General features: G+C 33.0%; 1 long non-coding RNA gene across 1 annotated transcript; it reads left to right on the forward strand.

The window, feature by feature from the left end:
- The first annotated feature begins 4,912 nt into the window (after positions 1–4,912).
- Positions 4,913–5,906, forward strand: LOC106666706. The gene is made up of 2 exons (XR_001340465.1): positions 4,913–4,974; positions 5,554–5,906. It is a non-coding gene; the product is annotated as an uncharacterized LOC106666706 (long non-coding RNA).
- The last annotated feature ends 21,581 nt before the right edge of the window (positions 5,907–27,487 follow it).

Here is a 27,487-nt window from a genome sequence, read left to right on the forward strand (position 1 = left end):
TTTTCTTTCTTTCCTATTCATTTATTTTTTACTTTCTTTAAAAGTATTATTAAAACTTAGCTTAAACTCATCGACAGACTATTGTGTTTTCCTTCAATATTAATAACAACTTTTTTTAAATTTTATTTTATTTTTTTATTTATTTCTTCCTGTATTAATAAAATATATATCTCATAATTTGAGATTATTTACATATTTACATTTATACAATGTACATCATGTCTTGAGATGAGTCACCAACCATTGTTGGTCTCCTAGAATAAGCAAATAATAAATAAATAAATAAAACAATCCACAAGGTCACAATAAAATATACGAAGATTCTATCGATGGCGATAGTAAAAAGAAGATACTTTTTTGACGTGAAAACCCACTGAAAAAAAAACATATGAACAAAAAATTAGAAAAGAAAAAAAGAAGCGAGGAAGTAAAAAGAGGAGAGAAAAGAAAAAAGCATATAGGCAAAAAAACATGGAATGTAGCGGGATATGATTAAATACAAAAATACATTACGGGGAAAAAGAATAGTAAAAGATTTGAAACAACGAAAAGTCATATAAAACAAGGAAGCAGAACGAGAGAATTAGGAAATGAAAGACTTGAGTAAAGAATAAAGAAGTAAGAGAATAAGAAAAAACGAAATAAAGCAAGGTAGAACGAAATGTATATACATCAGAAATCTCAAAAACGGCGCTTCGCAATGTTAAACCTGCACGACCGATCCGTCATGTAGGGTTTTAATCTATTCAAGCGCCTTGCTATGCAGAAATTCGTGCTTTGCACTCGACATTTTCTTTGCTGTTTTCTCTATATCCGCCTAAAAATATAGTAAGCTTAAAAAATCTACTAATAAAATGGATACATTTGAAATGTTGGCTAAATCCATCAAACGGCCCTTTTGTAATTAACGACTTTTACCTACAATTAAACCATATAAAAGTTTGAAACAGATAAATTTAAAGGCTTGTAAATTATCCTCAGCAACCCCCGCTCGCTGTCAAGCAGCCTAAACTTCAGACAGATCCCCTTCACATAACAAATATATTGAGACTGAAGTAAACCTTGCCGGAACGTCAAAAGTTTACGTTCAGCAAGGTGAAAATTGTAAACTGCGCCTGATAAATCCCAGTGTTAGACTTAGCGTTTAACGTTTTCGGGTTCATTGAAACTTGCCTAGGTCAAAACTACAGATTTAAAAGCAAAGTAATATGAAAAATTAGTCTGATTATCTATATGTTGTGGTTTTTTTTGGATTTATTTGTTATTCATTGATCTATTTATCGTTCGTCCTATCTTATTATATTTTCTATTCATAATAACGCCTAATTTTATATTAAAATACAATTAGGAATTGGGAGATTTATCGACCATCGGCCATTCCAGCACTTTTCTTAATTATATCTCTTCATCTCTCTCTCTCACACACACACTCTCTCTATCGCTCTATCGCTCTCTCTCTCTCTCTCTCTCTCTCTCTCTCTCACATTTCTTTGTGTGTGTGTGTGTGTGTGTGTGTGTGTGTGTGTGTGTGTGTGTGTGTGTGTAAATGCGAGATTAATTTTTATCGTTTCTTTCGGAATGTAATTGAAATGAAACTTACTTCAAAAATTTAGTATTGTCAAAATAACCGGACACGACAGAAATACAGGTACAAGACCTCACCATATCTTAAGAGAACCTTAAAATCTCAATGTCATATTTTTTACTACGTGAAGTATATTTGGATATACAAAACCTTTGTTTAAAGTTTTCCATTCAATCAGCACGCTTTAAACGGCAAATTCGGTCAGTAAAATCCTTTCCTAAAGAGTAACTGCTATTTTTCTCTGTCCTGTAGCCAGTATTAAAAAGAAACTTAAAAGCAATAGGGCTTAGAGTCAAGTGCTGGTTAGAGTTAGTGCCCGCCCCGAGTAAACATTCTTAATCCGTTTACGACTTGGTGATTGCAGTCTGACACAAACGCACACGCACACGCACAAGCACTTGACATGTTATTTACCCGTATAATTGGAGTTTCCACGCTCATGTTGGAATCCCCGCTGCGAGTGGAATCTTGGCTTTACAAATTTTCAAGAGAAATCTAATAATAATTTAATCTCGGCATTTATTTTAATAATGAATATCTCTTTATTTAACTGGTTCACGTTTTAACGTCTAACCCAGCTGCATTCGGTACAAGCTCTTCTCATATACAAAGAGCCATGTAATAATCGTTGTAGTGTTGTGTAAATTAATTATGCACAGGACGAATGAAACAACCAGAACATCATTATCAAAAAAGGAAATTTCTCCCTCGTACACATGTATATATACAAATTTTGCAACAAAGAACACTACTCGAACTGTGCTTTCTCTTTTCTAAAAATTTTCTCATTCTTTTAGAACGTTTTAGTAAATATTGTGTCAATAAATTCGCTCTTATTTAACAGAATCAGCGTATGAACTATTTTCATAATAGATTCCAAAATTGGAGAGAACGAAGAATTTGTAGGAAAATTTTAAAATGTTTTTTTTATTTACGTAGTATTATTTTTATTATTTTTAACAGCAGTTTCAAATTAATGATGATTTGATGACTTTGTAACTGAAAAATCAAATTTTTAGCTACTTAACATTAATTTTACATTAATGATAACTGACCTTTGAGAAATTAAGTACATGCATTTATTGCTCATTAGTAAGGGTAACTTTTCCGTGAGCGCCCTATCTGTTAATATTGACAAAACAAAGAAAATCTTATTTAAGCTTTGGAACGATCTTTGGAAACTCGTTAAAGTGCATTTGTATTTTGTTTGTTCAAGGATACAAAAAGAACAAAAAAAAATTTCATTGGGTTTTCGATGATCTTTACATTATTAAAGTATAATTTACAGTAGGACGAACATTTTATGAGTTAAGGCGGACACAGGACGAAATATTTTGGATATAATTGAGGATCGCACTTTGGACAATATTGGAATTTTGTTAGTCCAGTTTGACATGTAGGATGACTTACTGAATTGAATGTTTGTTACAGGACATCAGTAAATTCTTTAAGATTGGCTTTCGTTTAATGTCCTGTAACAAACATTCAATTCAGTAAGTCATCCTACATGTCAAACTGGACTATACTTGTCAAACTGGATATATATATATATATATATATATATATATTTCTCAAGGTGAAAATATGTGAGCTTATGTTTGTCGTCAGGTGTGTTTTCTCGCATTATTTGCTTAACGCAGCTGCTAAGCATATCTGATCCTTAATTAAGCCTTGTGTCGCATCGGTTTTGATAATAGCCGAAATGATGTTTTAGTATTTATAACTCTGACAGATATTTTTTATTATTTGAATATGTTTATTTGATTTTATAATCGACAACGTTGTTTTTTAATTTTGAAAACCATTTTAAAAACGTGCCATACCCGCGGCTACTAAAACTCTCGGAAGCGAAACTTTAATAAACTTCTTCAGAAGTGTCTTCAAAACACAAATGAAGCCACCATTCCGTACCACTTGGCGAAGAAAAGCGTGAAATTGAAAATTAAAACTACCCCGGCATTCCCTTTAAGTTTCGAACAGTATCCGGTCGAGCGATGAAAATTGTTTCTTGTATAAAACTTTTCTCCGCCGCTACCCCACCCCCAGGCATTTAGTAAGTTGTGACCAATTTGTGGTGAGTTGTGCCGAGAAATGGTATGTTCCTGACAAGCTTTGCTGATAATTCTCCGCCCTCGGGATCCGAGCGTTCGTCCCTTCCAAAACCCCGCCGTTTCCGCCCCGCCAATGCCGTCCCCGAACACCGCCAAGGATACAAGTAATTACAGAAAGATACAAACCACGGGCTCGTGAAATCGGGAGCAGTCTTATCACCAGAAAACTGTAATTAGCGGTTATTTTATCTTTCCCGGGGTGAGACTTAATGTTCCTCCCGCTCCTGCCAAGCTGTTTTACCTGGGATGCTTTATTCTTATCAGACAACCAGATTACAAGGAAAATTAACGATTCATTTAACTTTTGGTATCAGGGTTAATAAGGCTAAAGTCTTTAAAAAAAAGAATGTTTATTATATTGTAACTCTGGTCGTCGTAAAATCACCCAATCAGCTAAATGAGACCCTTCAAATATCATATTTAACATCACAGATAACACATATAACATAAAAGATACATTTCATTTCATTAACAAAATTAATAATATTCACATCCCCTCACACTACTCCCTCATATCCATAGATGTTTCATCATTGTTCACCAACATTCCAATAGACACAACACTGAACATTATTAAAGATAAATGGCCCAACATAACACCACACACGAATCTATAATATTTTTACATAGCCTGACTGGTTAATGGCTGGTGTTGGTCTGAGAGTTGTTCATAGAAAACATATGTTAAAACAAAAAGAGAACAGAACTGGATCATAAATACATACAACCATGCTGTCTCTTGAGAAGGAACTCCCATGTCAATCCAGAATAAAATCTTAATTTATACGGCATGAAAAATGTAAAGTTTAGTTTGAATTTGAACATCAGTGGGAGCATACTAGTATAATTATAATAATCCACGTAATATTGATAGTCCATTTGTAATAAAAGAATTTTTTTTAAATATTAAATAGATTGATAAAAACAAAAACAAATTAAAGATACCACAGCAAACATGCTTTTCTATATCATTAAACTAACCCACTTTTATCCACTAATATAAAAAATTATTCGACCTAAAACATATGCGTCCTAATGGTTTTTAAAGTTGGCAATTATTTAACTATTAACTGAAAATAAACAGGAGGAAGCGGATGTATGCACAGGATGCAAGCTTTTGTTAATATGTCATGGTCGGGTTTGGCAAAAAAGTCAACCCAAAAAAAAACGAAAAGGACAAATTGAATATGGTATAAAAAGACAGCGGGAACAGTTAATATGAAACAGGCCGAAATGAGGTTCCTGCTCTTCGCCAGTTTGATCATTTTAGCCGTAGTGGTGAGTCGCCGTTACGTAGCGATACTTTTTTTCGACCTGAAAAAACACTGGGCATATATATATTTTTTATAGAATTCATTACCACTGTGTATCTAACCAAATGTGCCTTTTTAAAGCAACCCTTTTTCTACTTTTTGTATGTTGAACTAGAAAAAATATTGGATTCCTGAATAACTGGGATGGGTTTTATGTAAACAGAGCCGAGATTAAAGTGGTGCATATCAGGACATAAAAAAAGTAGGTTGCATTTCTCATAAAAACTCGCTCTCTCGTATATTGCATAAAACCTCCATTTATTATTATTGCTCCCCTTTTATTTCTCCATTAATTTATTTAATCGATAATTTTGCCCAAAATATATAACACTATGTCAATTCTTTAAATATTACAATATTATTTATTAGGAATTAGGCTTTACCACATAAAATACAAACTGTTATACTATATTTTCATCACCAATTTTTAAACCATAGATTGCAACCTTAATCAACCTAAGCATAGTTTTACTCCCATAGTTTATTAATAATCATAGCTAGCATGTTCTAATAATAGTAATCCTGACTAAAATTTTACTTCCAGACAACTAAAGTATGGGCGGAGGACGAAGCAACAAGCGAAAAGCCTGCGATTGTTCCTCCCTGCTTTATGTTTCACGTGGCAACAACAGCACAAGCATCATCACAATCTGCCCCAGCACCAACGCCTTCGAAAGAAATGGCTACTCCGTCAATGAAAAAATAAAATTTACTCCAAAAAAGATATTTATCACTTAAAAATAACACTTAAGTAAAAATCACGTTAACACAATTAATAATATTCTTTACTTTAATATCTTTTATTCTTTAAGAAAAGAAGTAATTTTTGAAAATTCGAATCCTGATATTTTGTTAATAAGATGTTAAATTGCAATGATAAAGACGTTAATTACGTGCCAAGTGGTAATGTCTTTAATAACAGTTCCCTTCCTTCCTATTTTCAAAGAGCTTTACGTAATGAACACTCCCTCGTTACAGTTATCAGTTACCTATAAAGTTTTAAGTGAGATTTCAAGATTCGCTTTCTGCAATAATTAAACCTCAGTTAAGTAATTTTCCCCTTTCCCATTTTATTTTATTTAAGACTTCATAAGATTATATAAATAAATAAATTATATATATATAATTTATTTACATATTTTGTGGAATTGGGAAATAGTAAAATTAACTAAGTAAACTTCTTTTCTTCGTTTTCTCTCTCTCTCTCTCTCTCTCTCTCTCTCTCTCTCTCTCTCTCTCTCTCTCTCTCTCTCTCTTTCTCTCTCTCTCTCTATATCTATCTATCTATCTATATATCTATCTATCTATCGATCTATCTATCGATCTATCTATCGATCGATCTATCTATCTATCTATCTATCTTCCTCCCTGCCGTACTTCTCTTTCCATTTCTTCTCTTCTTTTCCCTTCACTTCTTTTCTTTTTTTAACCTTTACCTACTTAATTTTTCATTAGTTATTGCATTCAATCTAGTTAATATTCATCTCATTTATCTCATCCAACAAACAGCAAGACCTTAGTTGTCTCTTATTATGTGTTTTCGCATTTCTGCATTATTCTCCTATGCATTTTTTAATGTATTTTTCATCTTCGTTGATCTTGGACACATACCCTTCATGTATAATCACATCAACATATCATTCATACCAAATCAAGCATACCTTAACTTTGATTACCAGCCGCCACGGCACTCTATGTCACGATGTTAATCATCATTCACACAAAATCTATAGCCTTAAAAACCTTACATACCCATACATCCAGCTTTATAAATACAGTTATTCATTAATCTTTCACACTAATATGTATATACATATTAAACTATTTCCGATTGAAAACTTGCGTCATCGGGGTGCGCAAATTCCACTAATTGGTAATAACTACAATCTAGGTAACAGGCCATCGAGGTATTCCGATGCGTTTTTGCGGGGTCGTCGCAGCCCTTTTTGCCGCGTTGTCCGCATTTTTATTTCCCAGGTTGCCGACATGTCCCTGTATCCAGCTAAATATGACTTTGCAGATTCGATCCAGCATGTCTACTTTTCATAGATTGTTTATATGATCGGGTCTGGAGAGAAATTATTTTTTAATGCTGAGATCTAGATAACTGCGTAAGTACAAATCACATTTTTTCCATCTAATTTTTCTAATTCGCTCATCGTAAACATATGACGGTCATTTCTGCCGTGTATATCCTTGCTATATTTGAGAGAGAAATTCCTAATTGATTTCCCTCAAAGTACACACCTCAGCCGACCCCCATCACTCTTTGATCCATCAATATAGATAAACTTAATATTCCTCGTGATAAATGTATGGAGGTTCTCTTCTTTCTTACCGCCATCTTGGGAGAATCCATGGTTCTATAAGTGTTTCCCTAAATCGTATGACTTTATCCACGACTGCTCTCCGCACATCCTATGTTTCTTTTAACCTTATCGCTAATGGCCTTGTGCGGATTCTCAACATATCATATTTTGTTAATAACTCGGCGTCAAATAGGATATCATGCAGGCAATGTTTTTGTTCTAGTCCATATACTCACGCAGTTGCGTTCTTTTTTTCGCCAGATTTTTACTCTAGCTTCTACGCAGGGCTGGGCCTAAATGCACGGGTTGATATTCTTAAACCTGCAATATACATATATATATATATAGTNATATATACTTCTGATTTTTTAAATAGACTTTTCCTTTCCGTGCTATACTGTACATCCAAAATTCAATTTCGTGCATAGCAACGATTTGAATATCTGTAGTTTCCCTTGCAGCTCCCCATCTAAAATTATTTATTATAATTTCATTAACTTACAGATTTTTTTACACTGAACTACAGTTTTTCTTATATATGGATGTCATCTTAATTTAGAATCGAATGTGAGCCCAAGATATCTGATATTTTGAACATATTCGAGGGCGACATCTTTTATCCTAAGAGGAGCATCACAATGTTTGCTCCTTAGTCTACAAAAATGTTTAGCTTTTATCTTGGCCCTCGAAAACCTGTGTCTGTGTCCTCGACCACCTCGGCAATCGTAGTAATGTCGTTTCGCAGTTTCCAACCTCTTTTAAGTTTCTTCCACTTAGAAATATATTTAGGTCGTCCACATATAGAGATTTCATTGTTGGTGATTCTATTTTGACTGCTATGTTATTTACGAACACTCGAGATCAAGGTATGGTGTTGAAAAAAAGTTCAGTTGTTATTGCAATCATCAGAGTAAAACAATTTTAAATATGTCTACAGCTTGGTATATTTAAGTATTTTACAGGCGAACTCAAATTTCCATGAAGACCGACTCAGCTAAAACAACTGGTTGCATCTACTGGAATAAAGAATACTTTTGATTTTTCTTTCTCGAAGGTGGGATAATAGGTCATCTCAAAATGTTTAGGTTTTTTGAGATGACCTATTATTCCACTTTCGAGAAGGAAAAATCAAAAGTTCCCGGAATAAAATTAAGGTTTGAAGAGAGCTAAGAAGAGTAACCAAATCGTTCGTGTTTGACCGGAGTAAAAAAAAATATAAAGCATTGTATCACCTCTGGCAGTGCTTTTTACTCGTTTTATGTCCGAAAGAGTTTATTTGAAAAAATACAAAAATTAAAATTCGTAAAATTTTGCAGTGAGGAATAGTGGATATTTGATGGAAACAATATTGGTAAAAATAGTCGTTCTTGATGGCAAGGCTTAATTGCTTTAAGATTCCTCGAGAATTGATTATAAACAAAATCAAAATGCCACACATAGAGCAATGAGACAACGTTCGCATGTTTAAGACAAGGTTCGAGTAAACAGTGGCGAAATTAACAGAATTGGTAAAAAAATTGGCGGTCTTTCCTTACCCTGTTTGCATGCCTGAATTCGCGCCATTTAACTATGATCTCTTCCTATCAATTTCCACGCTTAGGAAAAGGTGGAACTACGGCGAGTTTATTAATTCATTCTGTAGAAGTTGAAAAGTTATCGCCACTGGATGCACGGACGGACGGTAAGAGAAATAATAAATTATTGAAAAATACAACTTAAGTCACTTTTAAATATTAAAATTTTAATGAAACTATTTTTACAATTATGACTTTATGCAACAATAAAAAATACAATTTTAATTCATCAGTATTAAAATAATATGTTTTAGTCACGTTACGTAAAACAACACTACATGTGCGACCTTTTGGCTGCCAAGCGAAAGTAAATATCCGTGGTAGAGTTGTACAAATAAAATCCACGTTTTAATAAACTAAACCAAACTGTTTCATAACCTGGGCACAATTTACGCTAAGCACAATCAATGTGTGTCAAACATCCTTGTCCAATATGTCACAATGAACGTTCGATGAAAGATGGAAGAGTATTTTATATAAAATATTAAAAATAATTGTAAAATTCAATTTCCTTGGTCCACTTTAGGACATACGATTAAAAAGGGTAGCATATGCAATATTTGGCATAGCCATGGGTAGCAACCTAGGCCCGATACTTGAAGACATAATTATCACGCATCTATTAAGTACAGCAATACTACAATTTCCTTCCATTCACAATTAATTAAGGTTTTCAGTTGAGATAAAACAGCTTGACCAATTAATATCTTACAATTAATTAAGGTTTTCAAAAGGTGTGATTGAGATGGGAAGTTGTCCGAGTGGATCGAGGTCACGATAGCTCAAGTGGTAGAGCAGCGGCATATCAAGCCGAAGATCGTGGGTTCGAATCCCGCTCGTGCCATTGACTTTTTTATCTCAACTGAAAACCTTAATTAATTGTAACTACAATTTCCTTTCACATTACTCTTCTTCACTAAATAAGTAGATGATATATTGACAGCAGATCCCACAAATCAAATTCAAACTACATTAGATAAATTTAACATTTTTCACCCACGCACATGAAAAAAATACCGTTTTTAGATGGCACTCGTGATAAGACAACAGATGGCACATTAATCATAGATTGGTACCAAAAACCAAGAAACACTGATCGCTACCTTAACTTTACAACACACCATCCCCTTAATACAAAAATAAACATTACCAAAGAAATATTACACAGAATTATTTCCCTGAGCGAGGAATCTTTTCGCCACAAAAACAAGATATGCAAACATGTAAGATAATAACAATCACTATCTTAAACCCACAATCAACAGAATAATCAACAACTACTACTCAACACTATCACAGTCCACTATCTATGATAACAAAAAATCTAAACAAAATGCTACAGAACTTGCTACCCACCATTTCGAGCACCACACAATTTCGATTTCAACAATCCAAAAGTATTAAACAAAGAACGAAACAAGCATAAACATAACTTTTTATAAAGGTTTACATCAACGGAGATAAACACTGCATCAGTTACAGAACAGATACATGTAAATTCAGCCGCAACTACTATATCATAAATTAAATTCTATATCAATAATATATATGTAATACACAAAACATATAACACAACATATAAAACAATCATTACACTCCACACATAAAATAATTCCACCTAGTGTAAATACCCAAAAATTTATTTTTCTTTTCCCTAATAATCCCGACTATAATAATCCTCAAAGGATAACTAGACCCGAACGACAAACCATTTCCCTTTTTTCCATTGTTGGTCCCTTTCACCACGAACAAGCCAAAACACAGGAAAATGAATTTCTATCCCTACTTTCTTCTTCATTCCTTCAAACTCAAACAAGTACAAAAAAATATTTGCTCGACACACATCCATGGCACGTCTACACAGAAAACATACGCTTTGTCTGAGTACAAATACTTTGATTAAACCTAAAATTTGATTGTACATCATTGTATAAATTCATTTTCACACCTTACATGTATTTGTATAATTTAAACAAACTTTATATATCTCAGGCCCTGAAGATGATCTCACTAAAGATCGAAACGTTGGTACGATAAAGAAAATGTTTTTCTAAAACCTACGTCACACCAGACCGCATCTCACGACCTCCGAATAATCATTGACTAACGGTCACTAAACACCACACATTACTATACTTATTATAAAAATTATTGCGCACATTATTTCAAAAACAACAGTGACATGGAATTTTGGACTGAGTGACTTCAGATTTGAATACGTTAGGACCGAAACGCCACAGCCCGTGTTTCTATAACATCAGCCGAATTTAAATAGAAAACAAGCGTAGACTGACAATAAATAATTATCGGACAAGGCAGTTGCTAAGCGGATCAAGTTCAAGCAGAACATTTGTGTATGGTAATGAGCCCTTAACAAATGGGCGTCGTATAAATTACAGCAGAGGTCGTGGTAGCTTATCAAGCAGCGGTCCATACCCACGTCTGAGGCCGGGCCAACGTTTTACGTACAAATTGCTGGGCGTCGTCATATCGCGAGCACGTCCACTCAGATACACTCGTATGACCTTTTGAATAAAATGCTAACTATACAACTAGTTTTCAATTCTGGGAGTGACAAACTTTATGCATTATTATACGAACCAACCTGGATAGTTAATCCACGTGACGTATGATAAATACGAGCAATAGTCATGTGGCTTTTTTAGAATTGCATGTATAAAGTACAAGACTAACATCTTTAGCTTAGGTTACAAATAAAATTAGTTCTTTCTTTTACAATAAAACGAAACTGTAAATATATGTGATGTAAAAACATTAGAGAACTGAGAAAAAATAAAACAACAAATAGATATATACATATACAGATATTTAGATAAAACAAAGAACAAAGAAAAAGTAAACGAGAGAGAGAGAGTGAGTGAGTGAGAGTGAGAGTGAGAGAGAGTGAGAGTGAGAGTGAGAGTGAGAGAGAGAGAGAGAGAGAGAATGAGAAGAGGAAGACAGACAGACAGATAGATCTAGAAATGAGTAAAGAAATGGAAAGGAAGTGTGAAACAGAGAAACCGGTAGATAGTTAGGCAAGCAAGGAAAGAGGGAGAGAAACAGACAGACAAATAACTGAGAGACAGAAAATTGTAAGGGTAAGAGTGAGAAAAAGTAGATAGATAAAGCCAAATAAGAGTTGGTAATAAATATGTGTGCTTGTTCGTTAATGTTGCTTGATGAGTCCCACGTACTTTCATGGGGAGGATTCGTTGATTCTGTATAAAGAGCTCGTAGGAAAATTAGAGCAAATACGAATTGTGTGCTGTCCAGCAGTCATTCTATGGATACCGTTTAGTTCCTTATACCGATTTTTAAACCAATAAAGTATACAGATATGATAGATAACAATAAGGAAACATAACGAGAGCACGTGAAATTCTAGTGAAAAAGGAGATATAAAGAAAGAGGGAGGGGGAGAGAAACAATCAGAAAGAGAATAGGAAAAGTAATGGAGAATAGAAGAGAAAGGTAAGCTGACAGAAAATTAGTGAGTGAGAAAAAAACGATAGATAGAAAACCATTTTTCAGAAAGAAAAAAATAGACAGCCAACAATAGTTTTTGAATGTGTGTATGCTGGTGAGAGAAAGAAAGAAAGTAAGAGTATTGTTAAGTGAAAGAGGCGGTAGAAAGATTTGGGGCAAAGAAAGTGAATAAAATCTAATACAAAATGATATTTTATACACAAATTTTCCATTATCCTTCCATTCTACACATTACACAATTAATAAAATATAAGTGTTTAGTAAATTTTAAGAAATACGTTAACAACGACTAAGTGAAAAAAAAGGAAATATAGTTTAATAATATACAAAATTTGTGATTGATAAAAAAATAATGAAGTGATACTGTATTTTGGACAAAAAAAGCTTTTTATATAGTTTACTTGTTGTTTTATATAATAAAAATGAACAAAATTTGTTACACTTGTTTTTATTACATGTAATTAACCGTCTTGATTAGATAATGCAGCCCATTTTACTTGGTTTTTGGTTGACCTCACTCAATGTTTATAACGTTTCCCTCTGAATGAAAGTGGGTTATTGCCCGGAACAGGCACTCCCTTTTGGCCAAGTGGGGTGTAACGTTCCTTTCTCTTCTTAAAAACTTTTATTTTGCAAATCAAAAAAAAAATATATATATATATAACATTAGGGAAATTGTTACTATGGAAACAGTTTATTTCTATTTAAACTTACGCTTGCCAATTGTGTGGTGGTTTTAAAAACGTAAGGTTTATTATATATTATAATGTAACATATAACTAAATGTAAAGGGGCAATTAGATGAAATAAGAAATAAAGAAAGGTATATATTCATTAGGTATTAAAGGTATTAAAACGATTGATATAATTCTCTCTCTCTCTCTCTCTCTCTATCTCTCTCTCTCTCTCTCTCTCTCTCTCTCTCTCTCTCTCTCCCTCTTTTTTATAAGGTACCTATCTTTCATTTCTTTAAATTTAACCGTTGTCTTTCATTTTTTATTTCTTTCTATTTATGTTTATATTCCGCTTACGTTTTGCTCTGCAGCTTTCTGTTTGGTTTTCGCCCCTTCAAAAGAAATTTGACGGTTTTATTGACCAATAAAAGAGTAACAAATGCGAGTATCTCTTCACAATTTTGAAACTTAAATTTAAATATTTTCATAAATCTTCCTTTTTTTCTATTTTTCACCATTATTGTTCTTCCTTCTTTTCTTACTTTTTTATTTTTTCGTTTACTCGCGTAGAAAAAACTCTCCTATTCTTTTTCTTTGTTTCTCATTTATTTGTTGTTGTTTTTTTACTTTCTTTAAATGTAAAATATCATAATTAATATATTTTAAATCTGGATATAGAGAAAACAGTGAAGAAAATGTGCGAGTGCAAAGCACAAGTTTCTTCTTAGCAAGGCGCTTGAATAGATTACAATTCCAATGACGGATCGGTCGTGCAGGTTTAACATACTACAAGCGCCGTTTTTGGCATTTCTTCAGGTTTGATAGATCTTTCATTCTACCTTGTTTTTAACATAAAGACATGTTTAAAATATTAAATGAGCAAAGTTATGAAAACAAAACTCTAACTTGTTAAATTCCACATTTTCGGCTTGTTAGGCTGTCTGGTGTTTCGTGGTCATCATTTATGACAGCACGGTTGAAAATTGTCGACCGCAAAAAAATTAACGATGATGTGCAAACAAAAAGTATTCTCCTAATCAATCATGTTGATCAATACTGTTCAATCTGGAGGATAAGTGGCGGCAATATTCAAACTTTTTGCTCGAACGAAAGACGAAAATTCGCGTATTAAAAGCAAATAATGCATGTACCTAAAATATGGAAAATTTGAGTTTTAGACAATTTTCTGGACGATATATATTTAAATTTTTCTTTTTATAAACGCAAGTGTATGTTTCGACAAGTATGTCGCTTTACAGTATGAAAATAAATAAACAAAGTATGAATTATTTACAATACACTGACTGGCAAAAAATTTCGCCCCTTGTAATATAACTTGATTTGTATAGATTTTTATATATTAATCAAAGTTTCACGTTTTTTAACGTTTAATAATTGAGTCTTTGTCTCAAAAAGTGGAAAAAATGCAAATTGCGAAGGAAAATGAAAAACAAAAAATAAATTAAAAAATGTAAAAAGACGGACAGATAAAATTTGTTTTAATTTTTTTATTAGAATTTCAATATCACGTATTTCCTATTCTTGCCTTAATAACATCTTTCTACCAGCCTAGAACTGTCTCTTTGCTGGAGGTTAGCCCATTCATCACAAAGAATCCTTTCGGAAGTGATGGACGTGCTCTTATCGTCTTTTGAGTTTATCCCATAAATGTTCGATAGGTTTCAAGTCTGGAGAACGGGCTGGCAGGCAAAGACCCTGATGTTATGGTGTTGAAGATACTTTGAACTATGCGAGCGACGGGTATTAACCTGCATTAGAATAGGATTGTCGCTTATTTCATCGAGGATAGACAACGCATGATGTTCCAAAATTTCATCCACATAGCGAGCGGCCGCCAAAGATCCTCCACGAACAACTACCAACTCTGTGCGGCTCTCAATTGAAATTCCCGCCCACACCATCACTGATCTACGTTGAAAAGGTTATTCTGGGAAAAATTACAGGCTTCGTACCTGTTGACGCCCAAGAAGCTTCATTTTTTTTTTTTTTCGGCTGACCAAGGTTCGCCTCGGGTTTGTTGTTTTTATTTTAGCAAGCTATAACGCCGGTATCTTCGGCCTTTCCACGGGAGTAAATGAGTCTCTCGCTTGCCTGGGTCAGCACAAGACGCACCGTTTACCGAATCGATTATCAAACCTAATATCGATTTTCTTTGGGTATTCACCATCGATTTCGTCTAGTTTCGTCTTGTCGTCACATCACCGACCTTACGGACTACGTCAACTGTTTCGTCATCCGGCTCTACAGACACCTTCGTCGGCGTGGAACCCAGCAGTAACCTCCAGCTCAACACCGCTTATTTCGATTGCTTGGAGAAGCAAGGAGGCATCCCACCAAGTACCTTTTCGGTGTTTTTTTTTTTTTTTTTTTTTTTTTTTTTTTTGTAAAACCCTGGCCAGTAGGTTTGATTATGAATTATTATGGATAATTAAGGAAATTTCTTTAAATATTTTGATTAGTGTAAATAAATTGTAAGTATTTAATTTTTATTTTAAAGCATTATCATTCTCCCTTTCGTTTTTCCCAAAACCTCTTAGGTATAATACAGTAGTTGCCACTTATTTAAAATAGAAAAACAAAACAAAATTTAATTGTATACCTCTTGAAACGGGTACGGAAGTTTGCAGGGTCAATTAAGATCCGCCTTTCCCCCAACAGTATCTTTCATTTCGCCTTCTCCACACTCTTTCACGCCCTTCTGGAGATCGTAGAGCATATCTACACTCATCTTTAAAAAGTACAGCAGTCCAATGACCAATGGTTGTGTTCTCGAGCAAATGCGAGCCGTGCAACACTGTGTGTTCTGGTCGATTCTGGTCCTCTTACGGGGCGAAAAGCCATCAATCCATACTGATTTAATCTTTTTCTAGCAATGAGTTGAGAACTTTGGACACCTCGAACTTCCTGGAGCTGTTGAATCGCTTGAACAACAGTAAGGTGCCAGTTTCGCAAAATTCTCGAAGTCAAAAAATGGTCATCCTGTGGTTCTTTTACCCTAGGTCGTTGACATTGAAAAATCCTTTATCTTTGTTTTGGATTAAGGAATAGACATTTATTGTTTACATCTAATTGATATTCTCAATTTAAAACATAGCATAAACAAACATTTATTGCTAAAAACAATGAGAACAACTAAACAATGACAAATTAAAGACAGTATTTTCGAGAAAATAAAATAAAAAATCAGTTGGCGGAATTTTTGCCCGTCAGAGCAGTTTAATTTGTATTTAGTACACAATTTATCACGCCTGAAAGTCCATATGTTATACTTACTGATTAAATACATAATTGTGACCGTTTAATAATCCACAATGACTAGTATGTTTCATTTATTGCAATGTTGTAAATAAAGGATGTTATCTGTCTATCGACATGGGATATGCTATAAAACATACAAAAACGTACTTAGCAATTAGTTCGAGAATTGTTTTTGTGTATATTTCTTTCGCACGTACACATGTATGAACATCTGAGTACGAACCGCCAGTTTGAAAGGCGTTTCTTAATTTGCTCATTGTAAATTCCTCCCAGGGCAGAGTAAGAAAATGAAGCGAGCTTTGGAGAATTACGCAGCTCATTACAATCACTGGCATATTCAGAGAATTAAACCGTCAGGGCGAGACGGCGGGCAAACGGGCTGATATTTATTCAAGGGCCGTTTCGATAAATGGATTACCCTATTGTTTTCCGTTAATTCGCCTCCCCTTCGTTGCCGGCACCGCGGGTACGGCACACAACCGGCAATATTGGTATCTTGTTCCGGAACATTGTTTGCTGGAAACAAAACTTATGAGCGCTGAGGGCTCTCTCTAAGGCTATTTGATCTCCTTAGATATTCATAAACCGTTCCTATGGAGCTCCCCTAGGAACCCTGGAGGGCGGTGTTAAACGAACCGAATGTTTGCCCCCCTTGTCTTCCTAAACTTCTCCCGCACGTTTCCCTGGGGGCTGGGATCTTTGATTGTCATTCTGTACTTGTCTTACAACCCGGTCCATATTTTCAACTCCTTCTTCTTCCGAGGCAAAACGAATTAACTCGTCTTTTTAACCTCCCTCGGATTTATGAAATTTGTAATCTACAATGCAAAGGTGTAGAAAGATGTGGCTGCTTCCCACTGACCAAAACAATTTGATTTGGAGCAACCGCAATTATACAATACAGTTTTTATCTTGTGTTATAGTAACAGGTAAAACTTAGCTTTTTTATTTTCTTACTTTTAAATTTACTTTATAATAATTTAAAAATACTTTACCTTATTACATTATACAATTAATCCACAAAAAGAAGTTTTTTCCCGTTCAAAACCCACAGCAATTAACAAATTATAAAAGTTTATAAAACAGACCGTGCTATGGAAGTTTCTTACAGTCTATAAAAAAAATTGTATAATAACATATGTAATTAATTTATATTGTTTGAAAATAAGTTTTTTCCAATTGGGATTTTTAATTACGACAGATTTTTACGATGTTTCAAGTAAATATTTTACAATATTATGCCAAAATATGATTTTTTTACGAGGGTTCGAAACAGCAGAGGTTATATAAACCCTCAGGGTGCCGGTGTTTTTGAAAACAAGCCCATTTGTAAGTTTGTCGGGTTTGAATGCAGGGCCGTTGGATTCGAACCCGGTACCTTTACCTTACAGTGAGTGATGATCGCCGTGTCAACGCCTAAACCGTTACGGCCACCGACGCCCCAATATGATTTATTAGCATAAATGTTTATGATTTTATTATTATAAAACTTTTATCGCAATATTTACTATCTATTATTAGGACAATAATGTCGATTCATTTGTTACTTACGTTCACAAATATTGTTTGTTTAATTTTTACTTCACCGTGTTTGATCATCGGTGTGTGTATGGGTGTGCGCGTGTGTATGGTGTGTGTGTGTGTGTGTGTGTGTGTGTGTGTGTGTGTGTGTGTGTGTGTGTGTGTGTGTGAGAGAGTGTGTGTGTGAGTGAGAGAGAACGATTATAAATAATAAATTTTTTACTTTCTCTTTACAAAATTTTGATATTTGATATTCGGAAAATAAATCGCCATTTATCCTAAGTTCAAAATAAACTGTAAATTTAAAAAAATATTAATATTAAATTTTTTATCTCACCAATCAACGTAATTAAAGCAGAAACAAACATCCTAAAACTGAACTGCAAGAAGAAATTCAACTGTTTAAGGAAATTCTGGAATAAGTAGATTATTTTTGAAAACTAGTTAACTAAAAAAGTAGCTGTTCTTGTCTTTTAATTAAAATTATTAACAATTTACCAACAGTACAACAGTGCTAACAGTTTTCCATGTCCTATTTAATTTTCAATTTCCGCGGATAAAGTAAAACTTACGAAAAAACAAGGTACAATTAAAACTGATATCAAAGAAAATTAAGGTGAATATTTTTATTTAATTCTTTTCAAAAGGCAGATAAGAAAATATCAGATTTTTCGCGTGATCATCCAATGTATTAAAAACCAGAAATGAGAAAAAAAATTGGCTTTTAAAATTAACATAAATGTACATGGTTAATAAATTTATGTTTTGTTATGTAATGCAAAAATATTTCATGTCATTTCAGCATTTCATGATGAATAACAGCAGAATCGTCTCTGCTGCTGAAATTGCCATACACATGCTACCTAGCGGCGCAACTCCAAAGAACCTGTTTGTTATTTCTACTAGTTTTCTCGGCCGTTCACTCTACCAAAAAAAATACACTTTATTTTTATTAACACAATTTAAGCGAAAAAATAATAATCGATAAAAATTACTCAATTCTGATGGTTTAAATGATGAAAAAATACATATGAAAAAAAAATTAATGGGCAAAATTTACGAAACATTTTTTGAAAGTAGAACTTAAATCTTAATAAATTGTATGTATCAAAGTTTTTGTATTTTATGATGATTTTCTCTTATCAGATTTTATTTCTTTGGTACTAAGACCTTATTTGCACTTCATGTCAACCTCAAAATCCATATATGCACCAGTGCCAATTCTAGTGCTATCCATTGCTGAAATCAGGCAAATATGCACTGCCACTGTGATGTTAAGACATGATGATCTTTTTAATTTATGTAATTGGTTTTATGATTTTTTTTCACAGCTGTTGGATGGCACCCTAAAGCTTTGTATGTGAGGAGGAGTTTATCTGTTGCGGCACACAGCCAGCAGGCCTTTGCTTTGCTACCTGTCCCTAAAAGTTTGAATTTATTTGAAAATCTTAGCGTTAACCTAATGATGTAAGTTTGTAGAAAACCTATCAATAATTACAAAAAACCTTGTAGTACTCGTAAAAATATTTGAAAATGTGATCACAATATTTCTTACGGAAAGACAAAGAAAATGTTTATAACGTATTAAATAATACAATTTTACATTCAAGCTTGTAAGCATTTTACCGAATAATTATTTAACAAACACACTTTTGGCTTAAGTTGTTGTGGACTTCACCTTTAGTATTTTTGTCTTTATGTCTCTTCGAGGAGTGTTTTGAACAAGTTTTATGCTCAGATTCTTCGTCTCCATATAAAAGTAATTTTTTCATTTTATTAACGGAGCTATACATAAATCTTTTTTCAACGTTTTCTTTCTAAAGTCCAGAAAAATTCTAATTTAAAAAAACCGTCTGGCACTCGTAAAAATATCTGAAAATGAGATCACGATATTTCTTACGGAAAGACAAAGAAAATAACTTTTAAAGAAAATGTTTATAACGTATTAAATAACGAAATTTTACATTCAAGATTGTTAGCTTTTTACCGACTGTGTGTGGTGTTTAGTGACTGTTAGTAAATTATTCAGAAATCGTGAGATTCGGTCTGGTGTGACGTAGGTTTGTAGTTTACAAATACATGTAGGGTATGAAAAAAATGAATATGTACAATGCTACAAAATTTTAGATTAAAAAACAAAAGAATGTCATTCTTGTGTGACACTTCTACACAGAAAACAAATACTTTGAGTGAAGACAAATACTTTGATTAAATCTAAAATTTTCTAACATTGTATAAATTCATTTTTTTTATCTAAAATTTTCTAGCATTCTATAAATTTATTTTTTTAAATCTAAAATTTTCTAGCATTGTACATATTCATTTTTTTCATACCCTACATGTATTTGTAAACTTTAAACAATGTTTATAAGTCCCAGGCCCTGAAGATGATCTCAATAAAAATCGAAACGTTGGCACGATAAAGAAAATATTTTTTTAAACATACATCACACGAGACCGCATCTCACGATCTCCGAATAATCATTAACTAACGGTCAATAAACATCGCACACTTTTTTTCAACGTTTTCTTTCTAAAGTTCAGAAAAATTCTAATTTAAAAAACCTTCCAGTACTCGTAAAAATATCTGAAAATGTGATCACAATACTTATTTAAAAAAGACAAAGAAAATAACTTTTGAAGAAAATGTTTATAACGTATTAAATAGTGAAATTTTACATTCAAGTTTGTAAGCTTTTTACCGAATAATTATTGATAGGTTTTCTACAAACTTACATCATTAGGTTAACGCCAAGATTTACAAATAAATTCGGATTTTTAGAAAATTAGTGTATCATTAAGTAGTTTAAAAAAGCTACCTATTCATAAATAAGTTCAAAGCTACTAAGAGATAAACGTTCTTCCTGTTTATCTCCCTGACACCGCGCCCTCCACCTGTTTATGGTGAATGCCGTTTTATTTATTCTGTTTTTACTATTTTGCGTGAAATTTAACAAATGGGAGAATTTAGGTCTTTGCCTCACCCCGATCATGAACCAAACGTTGATCCATCTGACTATGGTTGTTTCCAGTTGGAAAGACAGACCCATCAAACAGTGCAATTACCATATGTGTTATCAACTGTCTTGAATTCAAAATTTTAAAAAAATCATACACAGAATCAAAAAACGATTCATGTTTAATTTGTAGTATGAACGACGCTGAACAACACAATCTTCTTATTCTCACTTACATCGTTTGATACACGCATTCTTTGTATAATGTGAATTATCGTGCATTAATCTCATTGTTCGCAATTTTTGAATTCGCTGGAAGAAACATGCGCTTTTGCGTCTATCCTCATACTGGGTTTTAAAGATCTCACACAGAATGCGGGTCATGTATTTCGTAGTTGGATGTTTTTCTTTAATCTTCTAATATACTTCGACTTTATCCTGCATATTTTATGAACCTTTCATAAATATCGACGACTTCCCCTTTGTAGGCCAAGGCTGCAGCTGGTACTGTATAGCATTCCAGAACTAGAACAGTTCTAACCTCCCGAACAGAAACTTATGCTTCTTATGGGATAATTTAATGGGAAGTGTCCTGCAAAGACGTTATATTTTTTTAAGTCCAGCTGTTTGAGTCTCCCTTTCGGAGTAATTCATTTATTGATTAGAAAGTGGTTAAAGACACACACTAATCGTTTTTTATTAAAATATTTAGTTCTACATGACTTTGTATACTTTTTAGCTGAATGTGCTTTGACAGTTCTTGACATTTCATCATGAAAACCAAGATTTATTTTAAATTTAGGAAAGCTAAGCAATTTAATGTTTTAACTGAAACTGGTTGGAGGAAAACTAATAAACTTTCGACCAGACTGGATGTCCTTTTATCCTTTTTAGATACGGATATGAAATTTAAATATCCTATAATTCGAAGTCCTGAAATTTGTGTTTGTACGTGTGTTTTATTTCTATTGCCACACAATTAACGAAAAATATACAGCAGGTTCTTTTAATGTTTAAATGAGAGGTATTCCAATAGCATTCTACCTGATATAGATGAGATACTTGTTAAGAATTGGGGTTTATGTGTATTTTTTTATTTACAAATCGTGAGATGCGGTCTAGTGTGATGTAGGTTTCAGAAAAACATTTTCTTTATCGTGCCAACGTTTCGATCTTTATAGAGATCATCTTCAGGGCTCAAAGTGTTTGTCTTCTATGTAATTGTGCCATTCTTGAGTGTCTTGTCGAGAGTGCCAGTGAGATTTTGTGTTGTTTTTCTGAAACCTACATCACATCAGACCGCATCTCACGATTTCTAAATAAATATCGATTAACGGTCACTAATAACCACACATTTATGTGTATTGTTTAGTGACCGTCGGGCAATGATAATTTGGAGATCATGAGGTGCAGTCTGATGTGACGTATTTTTTAGAAAAACATTTTCTTTATCATGCCAATGTCAAGACCCTGAATATGACATTTTAAACCCTTCAATCTTTCGAAAATTTTAAAAATAGCTATAGTTTTTCCTGAACAATTTTATTAACATGACTCTCCGTACTTCCCAATATCCCTAAATCCCTCAACCTGACAAACGTGATGTTTTAACGTACAACCGTGCAATCAGTTCAGAAGAAAAACTAAACAAACATAATCTCTGACCAAAAATTTGTATTCCGCCGTCATGATATAACAGTATTATAGTATCTGGGATTGTATCCACCTTCAATTTGATTAACTGTAAACAAGGAAAATGTACCCAAAAACGGAATCGAATTAGAAATTAAAATTGAAGCGATTTCATGGAAATTTAACATAGAATAGTAAATATACATAGATATGTTGTTATTTTAGTTTATTTATATAGTTCTTTTTTTCTCTCTTTCGTTTATTCCTTGAGAAGAAATGTGTTGTTTGTTTATTAAAAATTTATAGTCCGACTCCGGCAGACGGTTGATAACCGTTGCCGTTACGCTCTTTTCAGTTATGTACCATTTTTTTCTCTCTTTTGTTTATCGAATAAAGTACATTTTTCATTCATTCATTCATAGAAATTTAAGGTTTGGGTCATGAAAAATATTCCCGTCCCAATTATCTTGAGATCCTAATAATCAGGATTCAGGTTTAGGACCGTCTTGTTTGAAAAAAGGAGCGAAACAGAAGTGTAAGAATAAATTACAATTAATTAAGGTTTTTAGTTGAGATAAAAAAGTCAATGGCACGAGCGGGATTCGAACTCACGATCTTCGGCTAGATACGCCGCTGCTCTACCCCTTGAGCTATCGTGACCTCGATCCACTCGGACACCAACTTCCCATCTCAATCACACCTTTTGAATTTTCCTTCCTTTTTGCCATTTTTCAAATGTCGTGTAATCGAATGTGTGTGAATGTAAGAATAAAATGAATTCTTTGCATACTAAACTCATGGATAATGTAAATGTAGTGAATGTCCAATCAAATATATTGGTCCACAAAAATAGAATTTATGGTTATGTTTTTGATTGTGGTAATAGATTGAGAACTGGTACCGGGCTATCAAAACATTCCATAACAAGTCGTCATAAATTTGACATTATGAATGTTGAAATAATTGCCGAAGAATGTAGATTACTCCGAAGAAGAATAAAACAGATTCTACATACTAAAATGGAAAATAATAGTTGTAACATTCAGGCAGATACTATGAGCTTAAGTTCAATTTATGAAATTCTTCTTAATTTTAAAAAGAGGCCTTGGGACTGAGTCGGTCTTCAAAGAATTTTGAAATGGCGTGTGAAAAATTTAATTATGTCAATTTGTAGTCATATTTAGGATTGTTCTGGAAGTTTTATATAGATGGATTTTTGAATGAAATGTAGAAATATGTTTTTAAAAATGTACAATCAATATATGCCCTGGTGATGACCTTAAAATATGCCGAAAACTTAGTAGTTACAACTGAATTTGCTTTTTTCCATGCTGTGGTCCAGAGTATTCGTTAAACAGTTTATTTATATTCTGTCTAAAAAATTTATTATTTATTAATGGCCTTATGAAAAAAAAATTAGCCAGAGACGTGTACATATATATATAATAGTTCCAAGAATTATTTTGTAATAGGTAAACAATTAACAAAAACAAAAAGAAGTACATCAAAAGAAGAAAACCATGTTTATAATGGTTTTCAATATTTTAAATTATTGGATGGTTCTATGCTCTTAAGGTCATAAGTAAGAAAGCTTGGACACGTGTCATATTTTTCGACCAGGTTTAATTAAATATCCAAATATTGCCCAAAGATTTTAATATAAAATATCAAAATGTAATAAACAAATAGTTAACTTTTATTATTATTGTTAAATATTTAACAATTTTCATTTATGAAAGTAACGTTTGGATCATTTTTAATGAAAAAATATTTGGCCAGAAAAAATTCAGGCCGATGTTTCTTTAAATGTCGAGATTTAAAACTATTGATTATATTAATCAGACAAATAGATATAATTAGTATTATAAGTAAGTATCATTATTATAACTAGCGTATTAAGTATGACTAGTTTTTCATTTTTGTTGTTGCTATTCATTAGTGAAAAAGGCCAGTGACATTTCGATTTCGAGGGGGCATCTGAGTTTTGCTCTCTACCACAATAAACTCTATGGCAAGGGACTTTTACGTTATGTTGTTATTTTTCTCTGTGTTTGTGTCTTTTTTCATTTTTTTCTTTTCATTTCGTTGTACGAGTTTAGTTAATAACGTTAATAACATTTTATGTTAATAATTTAGTATTTTTAACCTTGTTTTTAACAGAAATGATAAATGATGGAGTGAGTGTGGTGTTCAATCCTTTTTAAAAATATAGTGCCTACTCACAGTAAGTTGTTTTGCAACAATCCGGATTTCGAGCCTTTTAGCTCATCAGGTAAATCACATAAATAATATCAAACATCCAAATAATTAAACTAATTATTCTAATTGTTATTATGTTTTATAATAATTTAATAATATTAAGTATTTACTAGTATAATATTTATTTGTATTATAATTTCCCCGTTTCGCACGTTCAAATTGAGCGCCATTAAAAAAATCAGATGTTAATTGGAGGCGGTATCAGCGGGTTCACTTTGGCAATTCATGTCGAGAAACGTGGTTGTAGAAATCCTTCAACCTGACGATGAGCTAAAAGGCTCGAAATCCGGATCGTTGCAAAACAACTTACTGTGAGTAGGAACTATCTTTTTAAAAAAGGATTTTTTTAACAAGGTACATTATCCAAGAATATCATCTTCTTTTTTTCAATTGCAAATCTTGAGTAGAAGGAATGTAACACATAATGATTATTTGTTTTAAAAACGTTTCTTAAATAAAAAACTTAATATTTAAAGACTTTCATTCCCTGTTATGCAAGACGGTCCACAGGTGCTTCTGTGGCAAAACAAAATCCGACCTTCAATATGAAACCTGAAGTCCGCTAACAAAAAACAATGAACGCCTCCTCCTATTCATACTAACGAGGAGAGAAGCTCTTCTTAAATATGAAATGGGATGTAAAAAGCTAAACATGGCGAGAGTAGGATGATAATTTGAAGAAAATCAACCTTGTATTGATTTAAGATGGCTGGCATCTTCTGAGAGTTCTATTTTCAATTAATTTTATTTTTCTTCTTGTTTTAGTAATAATAAGTAACAAAAAAAGAAGCAAATACAATTAAACATTAAAAAAGAATTGGTGACAGACCTTACTCTTTGTCATAGACCGTCAGAGTAGTCATTTTTTGAAATTTAAAACTAAAAATAAAAGTAAAAACCAATTAACCAATAAAGTAATACTATAACTGATTATTCATTAAAATAAAATAAATAAAAATAACCCTTATCAATTTAACTCTATTAATTCATATTTTCTCTTCCAGGCATTTTTCGCAAAGTTGACCAGGTCCTTTCAGAATTTCCATTGAAGTAGTCTAGAGTTCGCTTTCAGCTGAACTAGCTTTGTTGAAATATTTAAGACTGAATTCAGCCAGAATTGGTCAGACTGCAATATACTCCATCCAAACCGTCAGGTTGCACATTAAACATAAATTGTATTACAATTAATTGAGGTTTTTAGTTGAGATAAAAAAGTCAATGGCACGAGCGGGATTCGAACCCACGATCTTCGGCTTGATACGCCGCTGCTCTACCACTTGAGCTATCGTGACCTCGATCAACTAGGACACCAACTTCCCATCTCAACCGCACCTTTTGAATTTTCCTTCCTTTTTGCCATTTTTCAAATGTCGTGTAATCGGATTCGTATCCCGCTCGTGCCATTGACTTTTTTATCTCAACTAAAAACCTTAATTCATTGTAATATATTAATTGGTCAAGCGGACCACGAAATTAGTGAATTTAATAAATTGTATTGATCTGTGTACCTGTATTTATTTAGATAAATCAATTCTCTAGTTTTAATAACGCACCCAATGAAATCTGTGTAAAATTTAATATTATATACAAAAATATTATGTATAAGTATGATTACTATTCTTTTATACGTATTAATTAAAACCGTCTTAAGTTTAATGACTACCTCTACTTCTAGTTTTGTTTGTTTAAAGAATCTAGAAGAAAGAAATCAAATATTGTACATATTTTTCCCAACATTTACTTTTTGTCAACCACTTCTTTCAGTGATAGACCGAGCAATCTACTCGTTGGTAATAATCTACATTTTTGTAAATATTTATTATTTGGAAGATATAGAGGAACTGCGGCAGTTTTTTAGTTTCAAGACATCGCAAAAGGTATCATATTATTGGTGCGTTGTAATTCGTTGTACCAAGCGTATCACCTTGGGATAAACCGATTTAAAAGAAAATAATAGATGCAGAAAATACAAAGGAAAAAATTATAAAACACATTTACTATATATTTGACAACATTCCCTGGAGAGAGAAAGTGAGAAAGAGAAAGAGAGATAGATGGATAAATAGATAGACAGATTGATAGATAAATAGGTAGTTAGATAGATATTTAGGTAGACATAGATAGATAGATAGATAGAGATAGATAAGTAGATAGATAGATAGAGAGAGAGAAAAAGAGAAAGAGAAAGACACAAAGAGAGAGAGAGTGAGATATATACATAGAGAGAGAGAGAGAAATAGAAAGAAAAAGAGAGAGAGAGAGAAAAAAAAAAAGAGAAAGAGATACAAAGAGAGGGAGAGAGTGTGAGAGAGAGGAGAGTGTGTGCGAAAGAGAGACAAGGAGAGAACACCAAAAATTCTTTGATGCTTGATTTACTAGCAATGATTTTTAGCTACTTGAATCCTTAAATTGAGCGTTTTTCATTAAATAAGGTTTGTATCAAACTATCAGTAATTAATCGAAAAAATGGTTTTTTTTATGACGCATGTTGATTTACTTACATTAGAACCTGATTAATTCTCACTTATTGATTTTAGTCAACAGTTATTACCATCAGCTTTTCTCATACATACGGTTGAAACATGAAGCCGGAAAATTTTAACGAGAAATAAAATCATAGTTGAAAAAGGCTGGTCCCTTGAGAGAGGAAGAGAGGAGCTTCATGGTGAAAAGGGTATGTAAGTTGATAACGGCGGGTGATAAGACATGATTCCCGCTAGTCAGTTTATCGTGAACACTCAGGAGTTTGTCACCAGTTTAATGGATCCGACGGCACGCCCCCAA

This window comes from Cimex lectularius, unplaced genomic scaffold (assembly GCF_000648675.2).
Source record: "Cimex lectularius strain Harlan isolate CLEC.00 unplaced genomic scaffold, Clec_2.1 scaffold2, whole genome shotgun sequence".
NCBI lineage: Eukaryota > Metazoa > Arthropoda > Insecta > Hemiptera > Cimicidae > Cimex > Cimex lectularius.